The sequence below is a fragment of the Adiantum capillus-veneris genome, chromosome 23 (assembly GCF_014529385.1).
Source record: "Adiantum capillus-veneris isolate H3 chromosome 23, ASM1452938v2, whole genome shotgun sequence".
In the NCBI taxonomy this organism is placed as follows: Eukaryota; Viridiplantae; Streptophyta; class Polypodiopsida; order Polypodiales; family Pteridaceae; genus Adiantum; species Adiantum capillus-veneris.
The window spans coordinates 125,443,493-125,454,381 of record NC_140953.1 but is presented as its reverse complement, the minus strand read 5'-3'; the positions used below and the strand labels follow the sequence as shown (position 1 = coordinate 125,454,381).

General features: G+C 42.5%; 1 pseudogene; it reads right to left on the bottom strand.

Moving 5' to 3' along the window:
* Window positions 1–7,926: 7,926 nt before the first annotated feature.
* Window positions 7,927–8,367, bottom strand: LOC147428493 (large ribosomal subunit protein uL15y pseudogene; annotated as a pseudogene).
* Between the last annotated feature and the right edge of the window lie 2,522 nt (window positions 8,368–10,889).

Below are 10,889 nucleotides of genomic sequence, written 5' to 3'. Positions count from 1 at the left end.
TATGCTCAGAATTTCATTTGGACCTAAAAATGGCCTTGAGACATCCTACGCGTAGGATGTCTTTTTGCTCAGAATGACTTGAAATTTTCACCCCAGCTTCTCCTTGATGTGCTGATCACAGTGGTGCACTCATAAGTTGGTTTGGAGTCCTAAATCAAGCTGGAGACATCCTACGCTCAAACTTGCACTGTAGCTTCCCCTTGATGTGCTAAAGTCACAGCTATTTTTACTTTTTGATTCTGACACCTATAGTTTGGTCAATTGATCAAGAATCTTTTCCAAAAGCCTGATGTTTGTTCTAATGAATTCCCAAGTCAAATCAACTCCAAACTGGACCAAATTTGCCTAGGAGTCTTATCTAAGGCTATATGGCAGCATCATGGTCACAATAGAATTTTGGTTTCAGAATTATGCAGTAGACATCCTACGCGTAGGATGTCTTTTTGCTCAGAATAAACCCAAATTTGAACCACATACTCTCCTTAAGGTGCTGATCACTGTGGTATGCTCATAGGTTGATTTGGAGTGCTAAATCATGGTGAAGACATCCTAAGCGTAGGATGTCTAAGTGCTTAGAATTGCCCCAAACTTGAGCCACAACTTTCCCTTGATGTCAGCAACCCAATGCTATGCTTAGATTTTAATTTGGATGTCAAAAGACCCCAAAACTAGCTATCCTTTCCTTTTTCAGTCAAAAATGCTAAAGTCTGTTCAATCTTCCTTTCACTGACCCAAATGAGATGAAATTTATCACATGCACTCAATACAACATTTAGAACATGCCTTTGGAGTCATCCTATCGTATGGTCTCAAAATTATGCCTTGGACACAATTTGGATAGGATGTCTGGCAATTCTCGTCTTTTGGCTTTGATCTGTCAAAATTTGGTCAAATTTTCACTTTCCAGGTGAAAATAGGGTAGAACCTACCTTCTAAACACACTGGTAACCTCAAATTTTCTAAAAAAATGCCCAGATCACCCTGTAGACATCCTACGCGTAGGATGTCTACTTCTTATTTTTTCAAACTGAAGTGTCCCTGATGCTTCCTTATGCTCTCAGCAAGTGCAAGTATGCTTCACAATTGCAAAAACATGCAAAAATCACTCAATTTAAGCCTTTCTGAGATTTTACGTTTTCTGACTCCGCCTTTTGTCTTTTGGTCAACAAAAATAGGGAAAAACACCCAAGTCAATATGTTACTAGGGTAAAACCTACCCTCTGAACCCAGTGGTGCAGTCAGAATTTTCAAATTTGGTCTCCAGAACCCCCTTGAGGCATCCTACGCGTAGGATGTCTATGTTTACAGAATTGCAGGTTTTCTTCACAGAACCCTTGCAAATGCTCTTTTATATGCACAACATTAGTAAGTCATATAAAAATATCCACAAAAGCTTGTTTAATGCATTTTTACCCTCAAAAGCACACTTTTTCGTGATTTCAAATGCAATCAAGCACTTTAGCAAATAATTCAGTGTTGAATAGCTCTAGATCAGAATAGGATCACGTACCTAAAGCTACTCCTACAAATCATATGAGGTTTTGCATCTACGAGTAGAAAAATGCTTCACTGCCACACACGGACTAGTAAACGCTTTTATCACCTCACAAATCACTCGACCACCAACAACTACTCTAATCCACAGATCCTAACTAAACCTATCTAGTCGCAGACCCTCGGCAAAACACACGCTTCCTAGCTATCCACTTGATAACGGAATATCCTCTTTCGGATCCACTTAAGAAAACCGCTTTCTTTAGCCGAAACTAAATCGAGAAACCATCACAGAAGTGTTAGTAGGAAATCTACTTAGGTCCTTGTGTCCCCAGCAGCGGCGCCAATGTTGGACGGAGAGACTCACACAGCCATGAAGTGCATGCAAACACTACCTAGATCAACATAATGTCAATCGAGGACACAGATGACACGATAGGCACATGGAGGAAATCTCTTTAGCTTGTCAGGCTGAGACCATCCTACACATACAACACTCTGGAAGGCCAACTAAACCACAATCAAGAACCTCAATGCTCTCAACTACACCACCTAGCCACATACACACATACGGAAGGTAACTCACCTAATCATGCCAGATTCGTACGGAACTTAAGGAACACCATCCCCTCACTAGGATACACATGTCCCTAAGCTTCTACACTCAAAACCCTCACTCTAAACCCCTCTGCGGAAAATGTGTAGGATGACAGAGAAAAATTTTGAAAGTGCCCAAAACTGAAATTTATGAGTACCTATGTGTAGCTTATGTCGCCACGATTCTATAGACTACTAGCATGCAAAAAACAGACATCGTTTGATACACTTACGACCACAAATAGATCGTAGATGCGTCGGCGTGTGCGCTTCATCTCGCGTGGAATGCTTGGCGTTGTCGTGTAGCTCTCCTCGAGCCTACAACAATGGTGCAGTCGGATCTCCAATGTGTTGAGCGAGCCGGGCGTAGCGAGAGGATAAAGCTCACGCTCACTCTCTTTCTCTCTCACACACAATAGACGGCAGTGCTAAAGTTTTGATTATGATTAAAGTCTTTTTTACAAAATGACCTAGGTACCTTATATACTAAGGCTACCTTAGGTTTAACCAAAAATAGGGTTGAAAGGGTCAAATGGTTTTGTATTTACAATCTGGAAGTGTCATTGCACCCCGGCTTTTGAAACTAGAATAACTACTCATTACAAATGATGTTTATAGCCATAATCCACATCATTTCATAACTCGCAAAAGATAAGACTTTGGTACGAAACTTGAGTTATGTTGTGTTGTTGACCCAGCGGCGGTCAACAATTTGTTAACAAGAATCACTGTTTCATGCAACCTACCATGACATGCATTCGGTGACCCTTGTGGCCCACTAAAAACCTATGAACGCACACTTCTATTTTATGTAGCCACATTCTCTTGCATTAGCCCATATCTCATCCTTCAGCGTATCAGCTTTCCATTTCATCAAATACAACATCTTTCATCACCCTTATTTACCCATGACAAGATTGTCACACTTATATCTTTTCTACTCAAGGGAAGAGCCAATGAAATACATATGAAAATTTGCGCCAATTTTTTCATTCAATAAGTACATTTTAGTGATTGTCTTAATGATCTCCAACAATAGGTGAGGCAGGGGCATGAGGGATAGAGGGTCAAGTAGGGGGGGATGACTATTGTGGGGGTTGGTGTTCGTTGGTGTGTAGAAGAGGCAAGGGCATCAAACATGGGTGGAGGTGATGAGGGGGCGAGGGCCTAAGAGAGGTATTCGGGGAAATGGTGATGGGGGAAAGCTTCTGTGTTGCTGGAGGAGTTGCAGGGTATCTCATGGTTGAGGCCGTGGAGTGGGCCTTGGTGCTGGTGACACGAACGTATCATGCACTCCTTCTGGGCGCGTTGTTACAAGGTTGATCATGTTCTCGACTAATGTGGTCAAGAACAAATGAACATGCACATCTGTATAATCTACTATTTTTCTAGCATGCAAAATCATTCAACCCCATAAATAGTTTAAGAGGAGGTTATAAGTCATGGATTGTGATGAACAAAAAGCAGGTGCTTACGCTTCTATGGTCCTCCCCGTACATGCGCTCCAATAGGAGCTCTGTGTTCATTAACACCCTCCAACCAATAGAATTCCCATCTTGTTGTTTTGCGACCTTGCAGACTTTGCAAGATAGCAATGATTTTGCTCCACGGCTAGAGCAACTAGGCTCCAGTGGGAGCTGTTTTAACAAGTAAGGTTAATTGAGATGCATGTTTCCAACATGTTATTAATGAAAACTCTTACTCTTCACTGTAGGCTAGCAAAAAAACCTTCAATGTTTCCATGTTGACGGTTTGAAACCAACCAACTACCTCCACCACTGATGTATTCTTGGATGAGAGAACTGCAAAAAACTGGGAGTTGAGAATAGCAACCTCACCCTGGACATTCCATGCAAGGTTCAAAACCACAATACTGCAAGAAAATATATATTCTATCATGCAAAACACATAGTAAACTTGCAACCAACACAACATGGGAAAAAAATCACTAACCACAAAACATAGTTAATAATGCAAAGTGCTAAGGTCCCCCAAAATATCGATCTCATGGGTCCCAAGACCGAAATAGAGGACACATCCCCATTCCACAATGGCAACGTCAAATAATTGTCAGAGTGAGATGAGTGTGCATCTCCATCTTTCGTGGTACAAACGGAGGTGCGATGTCCTTGCAAAAATATACTTATAGTGCACAATCGATGATGTCATCCACAAATCCACGTGCCTGAATAATCAAATATGCATAGAATCCATAAAAAAGTTTGATACGAGAGAGGTAGAGCACAAGAGAAAGAGAGAAAGCACGTGCAGGCGCACCTCCTAGAGCGGAGTGCTACGTCGATGTGGCAAGAGTGTAGAGAGAAGAGGAGAAGAAGAAACACAGGTGCTGGGCGCAATCTCCCCCCGTGCAAGAGTGACTGTTTCCCTCTTGCACGTATTTGATCTATAGATTTCTTGAATGGTCAATGTGAGTACAAACTGGTTGACCGGTCATAAATGGCCAAAGCTCATAAACGAGGACTTGAATAATAAAATGTACATAATATACATATCCACTCGCATAGGCCTAAATTGGTAAAGCCTTTTCCACATGTTAGCTGTAGTAAATAGTAAAATATCAATTCTATAACAGACCTCCTCGTTGGAAAGCAACTATCCTCGGTTGCAAAGATAAGAATCTGCAAATGATACTTGTCAAAAATAGTAATAAGTATTTTGTGTCAAAATATCACATAGTAAAAGAAAAATTTATTAAAATAAACAACATTGGTTGTCTGTCGTCATCCACATACTACCTATTCTAGTGTCCCATACCACTAGAATAAGCAGTATATGTCATACCCTGATGACGGGGGGAAATTGCACGAAGCGCCTTTGTTTATTCTTCTCCTCTACTCTCTACATGCTCACCACACTGGTGTAGCACTCCGCTCTAGGAGGTGCACCTACACGTGCTTTCTCTCTTTCTCCCGCATTCTACCTCTCTTGTATCATACTTATTTATGGATTCTATGCATATTCGATTATGCAGGTACATGGATTTGTGGATCATATCATCGATTGTGCACTATTAGTATATTTTTGCAAGGACATCGCACCTCTGTTTGTAGCAGTGGTATCAGAGCGCGGACTACGCTCAAACAATTGAAGATTTCAATAATCAGACGCTAAGTGCAAATACACAATTTTGTTTTGCTTTATCTGGTTTTATTGTTTTCTTACTTCTTGATGAACATAATTTCTATAAACTTTCAAAATATCTAGATAATTAAGGATAGATACTCTGCATCAATTTATGATGAGGAAAATTGATACAAATAAGGCAATTAAAATTATGATACTTTGTGGGGAAGGATTTGTAGGAATGGCATGGTAATTGATTCAAAGGAGGAATCCCAATCCTCGAGCGAGTACTTCCAAGCGAACAAGAAACCAAGCGAGCATAAGCAATGTAAAATATTAGATCAAGACCTCAATAGTTACTCTATAGAGTATAGTGTAGCAAAGTAACCATGTTGGATCTCAAATAGTCTCAAACAAAAGAGCCATACTCTTCCTTTAATGTGTTCACTCTTCCTCTATTTGTGTGTGTGTGTTCACACACACACACTGATAAACAATCATTTCCTTGCTTCCGAACCATCTTCTTGAGAATATTCCAAAACTCTATTTGTGGAAACTTATTCTCCATGGTAAATTCACATGTTTCAATTGTCGTAATTTTGGTCACAAATAAACCAAGAGATGGTAACTCAAATGCCACATGTCCGTCATGGTGCATAGGTAGCTCTTGAACTTGAAAGATATCCTTTTCTTGCTTGAGTGCCATGTGACGTAGGCTGCTTTGTGAAGGCATTGCATGGAGTATACCAACTACTCTGGAGGGACCATGGGACTACTACTACTGTGTCCTTCATTCCAATGCCTTTTGAGAGAGAGAGAGAGAGAGAGAGAGATAGAGAGAGAGAGAGAATGAGGTTCGTCTTCCACGGTTGCGAGATCACAATCGAGGAATATTTTCTAAAAAACCAGCCTTTCTGGTCGCGCGTCAAAAATGACTTTGATGCGCCGATGCCCTTGTTCAGCATTCCCTACCTACACCTTCTTCTAGAATTCCACAAAAGTGGGCTTGACTCCGCCACTGGCAGCGAGCTCTGCATGGAAGGGATATGCATGCTCTCAACCAATCTAGCCAATTACGCTATCTCTTGCTCCTCTCAGACTCAGTGCCACCTATATAAGTCACTCACAATGCTCGAAAAAAACCTAGGTGTAGTGTAACAAAAACCTAGGTTTAGTGTAACCCCACCTACAAATTTTGAGATTTACCTCTAAATTTTATAGTTGGTGAGAAAACCTCCAAAATTTGAAAAACATTAGTATAAATTGGTATAAAAACCTTCAAATTTAGTCAGTTTTACCTCAAATGTTTCTAACATGTAGGTTTTTGGAAACAAAGTTTTTTTTGAGCACTGGTCACTCACTCTCAGCGGCGGCCGAGTTTTGTGAACTTTGAGTGTCATGTCTTGTTCACTTGCAAGGATTCTCTCTGTCACGCATTGAGAGTCTCAGAAGCAAGTCGAACTCTCTCTCTCTCTCTCTCTCTCTCTCTCTCTCTCTTTGTGTCTCTCTTTTTTTTGGAAAAACTTTAGAAAGACATTTCCAAAACATCAGTTACAAACCCGTTCAAAAGACTTAAAAGTCACTCAATGTCTATCCAGTTGATGGCTTCAACCACAGTGGCAATGCTCGTAGCATGCATCTTCTAAGAACTCTATGATAGAAGTCAAAATTCATGAGCCTTCTTCCTCTCCTGGCTTATGCCCTAATTAGACACCTGTCTACTTCCTAACAGCACGAACATTGGTACACTGATTTTGGTTCTGCATATGCTCCTTGCGTCTAAACCTCTGCGATGGCTCTCGAACTCTTCTTGTTGTGTGGGATCTCACACGGACAATGTGAGTGAATGGCAAATGAAACACATTACTGCATTTTGGCATAAAGCTTGGGAAGTGTGTACCCATCATAAAGGCAAGCATCTTGCACATCTCGCACAACAGCTTGTTCAACAATGTTCCTTACAAGAAACCGCTTGACAACCTTGTCCTTGGGCACACATAGACCACCATTGGAGCACCTGATGGGGTTCGTGTGGCTTCTTCCGTGCTTGTTACATCCACCTTAACGGTGCTTACCATCATGACTACTTATGCTGCAACTACTTCTGCTTCCTTTTTGTCGTGGCCATCTCTCTCTCTCTCTCTCTCTCTCTCTCTCTCTCTCTCTCTCTCTCTCTCTCTCTCTCTCTCTCTCTCTCTCTCTCTCTCTCTCTCTCTCTCTCTCTCTCTCTCTCTCTCTCTCTCTCTCTCTCTCTCTCTCTCTCTTATATAAAGAGAAAGTAGGCTACATTCAATCGTCGCTAGGCTTACTGTCTCTAAATTGTTCCCATGAGGTCGCTCGATACACATTTACTACAGACCGTCTCTTGCCCTAGAGATGCCCCCATTAGTACTTTGCAATAGTATTTTAACCTTTATGACAGAAACGGCCTTGAGTATAGAGGCGGTCACGGTGTTGATACTGACGGTGCTTCTCATGTTCATCACTATGTCCCTAGCAAAGTGGTCTTCTTCATCGTCGCAATCGACCGCACAGGCATCAACGGGGGAGGTGAGCTACTGTATGAGCCTCTATATCATAGGATGCCCTTTTCTCCATCAATGTAACAAACTGAGAATTCTACTGGAGCCGTATTGAGGAGGTGGATTTTTTGGTGCAGCAAGAGCCCTTTGGAAGGCGACATCTCTGCAAATCCTTATACAAAAATCCTTTACAAGTAAATTGAGAAGCAAAAAAAGCATTGTCATCCGCCTACACGTTAATAGAAGGGAAGATCTGACCACCAGCCTCTTTGATCTTCTTCTCCACAAGCTTAGAGAAGAAATTGGCTTTAACGAGCAGAGGAGTGGGGGGAGCATTGTCTTTACCTAGCACCCTGAAGTACCCGAACGGTGTGACATCCAGCAAGGGCCCCTTTTCTTTCGGAGCAGATTTTGCAGAGTTGGGAAGAAGCGAGAAGAGATTATCCACATTCACAATGGGATAGTGGAACTTGTTCATTGTCTTGTGGAAGTAGCACATACCTACCTTCCCGAAGTACCTAGGGTGATATTTGTCGAACAGAATGCGATGGTGGTGCATACCTCCTGTATTACCATGACCTCCGGGATGTTTTTTGTGCTTGCCAATTCTTTCGTGGCCTGCACTGACGTGACCTCTCTTCTTCCTACTCTTCTTCAACCTGATCATCATGGCGGCCTTCCTACTCTGGAACCGCCACTTGGCTGAGTTCTTTGCTACTGTTGTGGGTCAGTGTAGTGAGGACGAGCGTGCTGAGCACCCTTATATTGCGTCTGAGGTAGCTAGGTGCCATGATATTGAGGCTGAGCATGCTGGCTAGCACTCGGATACTATGATTCAACACCTGAAAACTGTGGTTGCAATAGCAAGACCCCAAGATAATGTGGTTGTGCTTGCTGGGGAAGTGTAAATTGTGGCTACCCATGCTCCACACCTGGATATTGCGACTGAAGTGGCATATAGTATGGGGCGCGCAGTCTGCATGGGATTGATTCCACCATAGATAATGAGTAGGTAATGACCAACTTGCTCTCCAACAGAGGAAGTCTCTCTCTCTCTCTCTCTCTCTCTCTCTCTCTCTCTCTCTCTCTCTCTCTCTCTCTCTCTCTCTCTCTCTCTCTCTCTCTCTCTCTCTCTCTCAAAACTCAAAACTCAACTCCTTCAAGGAGCGCGCGCCCGACACGCGCTTCTTGAAGGAGTTGAGTTTTGAGAGAGAGAGAGAGAGAGAGAGAGAGAGAGAGAGAGAGAGAGAGAGAGAGAGAGAGAGAGAGAGAGAGAGAGAGAGAGAGAGAGAGAGAGAGAGAGAGAGAGAGAGAGAGAGAGAGAGAGAGAGAGAGAGAGAAAGAGAGAGAGGAGCGGGGTGGGCCTGTGGCAAGGCGTTTGACAAGAGTCAATCACTGGTTGGGCGTGAGCGCGGTGTTCTCTGGGGATGAGGGACTGGGCTCCTCATTCTCTACGTCCCTCCCTTGCCCAACCCTTATTTTTGATGATTGGTAGAGGCAGCGCCTCCCACCTCCTCTATGGAGGCCAAAGGGTTGCCAGGTTGAGATGCTCCTTCCCTTGTGGGCGTTCTGGTTGGGTGGTAGTTAGCAATGTGTCCTGTGGCAGTGAGGGTGGATTCGCAAGGTGTTTGGCTAGTGGTGACTAGTCTTCCGGTGCTGTCAACTTTGGTGTGTAGCACCATCGAGCTCACGTCTGGCTGACACGATGTGATGCGGGTTCGTTTCTTCTGGTTTGATGTATAGATTGTTATGGGCAGGTAGGCCCTTGGGCACCGTGGATGGCAGGGTGGCAGGGCCGGCTATGGTAGTGGCAACCAAGGTCAGCTCTGGTTATTTATGTTCGGCATTATGATGGTTACTTGTGAATGTTATGCTATGTATTCCAGGTTTGAGGGCTCCCTGTAAAAGCCCTCATATACCATAAGAGAAATCTAGTATAGTAGCAGAAGTTTCTCAAGAGTCTTGATCACCAAATTTTCCACCATAGGATTCTTTTGAAGTCTTTGCAAGCAATCTAGCATAGGATGTTGAAAAGTATGGACTACTAGAGCCGTCTTAGAAGCATTTGTGGAGAGTTTACATGATCAAAATTTTGAGCTCATTTTTGGGCCTTGTAAGAAATTTCTGATGTGGCATAACTTTCAAAAAGTAGGGACATGTAAATTTTTTTTGAATCAAATCCAAATTTATGGAAGGCTTGATATTTAGAATCTACTCTTGAAATTATATCAATTGATATATAGCATGCATGTATTGGGGACGTTGCCTTCATATAGATCTAGAAAAAGGTGATTTCAAATTACCATAACAGTAGCAAAACCTAGCCGATTCAAAAAAATGACATAACTTTCATATAACTCATCCAAACTTTTAGGAACTTGGCTCTTTAGAATCCATTTTTCAAAAGATTTCCAATAATAGGTCATACCATGGGGTTCTGAGCAATATTTAGAGGGGTTTATCGAGTTGCTCTCTTTTGTGAATCTTTGATGATGTGGCACCATTAAAAGGCCCAAAAATGAGCTCAACTTTTTCCTATTGTCATTTCCTTTGTCTGTAGTAGTCTGTGGCAGAGTACTAGGCATTTCAATGGCCTTGTCAGTAGAAGTACCCTTGGTTTGTCAACTTTAGATTGTGTTGACTTCATACCAGATGATGTTGTTGCTATCTAGCAACCCATTGGAGTGCCCCAAACTATGTTCCTTAAAACCAGAATAGTATAAGGAGACACTCCCTGATGAGGCTACTTTTCAAGAAATCAGGAATAGTGTGAATCCCTCAATGAGCAATGAAGAATGAAGGAATGGCATAAGCGCCCAACACAAGGGTGGACTCATTCGATGGACCTATGGAAGGAGGAACGTTGGATGCAAGATGAAATTTTTAAGGTAATGCCCCCCCCCCCCCCCCCCGCGCCCATGTATTTCTCTAAATTTGACACTTTAGTTTTTTTGCAGTCTTGGATTGCCGAAAAGGATGACTTCCTCCGTCGTCGCGCCCAAGAGTACAGTGGAAGAGGTGCAACTCTTTCACAATATCTAGACAAAGTTTGTGAGGAACCAATACTAGTATTTCATAATGGAATGTCATAAGAAGGGACTCTCACAACGTTTTCCATGAAGACACTATCCCGGTTCCCAGGTGGACCGATGCTACCAAACAATGCGGACAAAGTCATTCTCGTCGATTTTA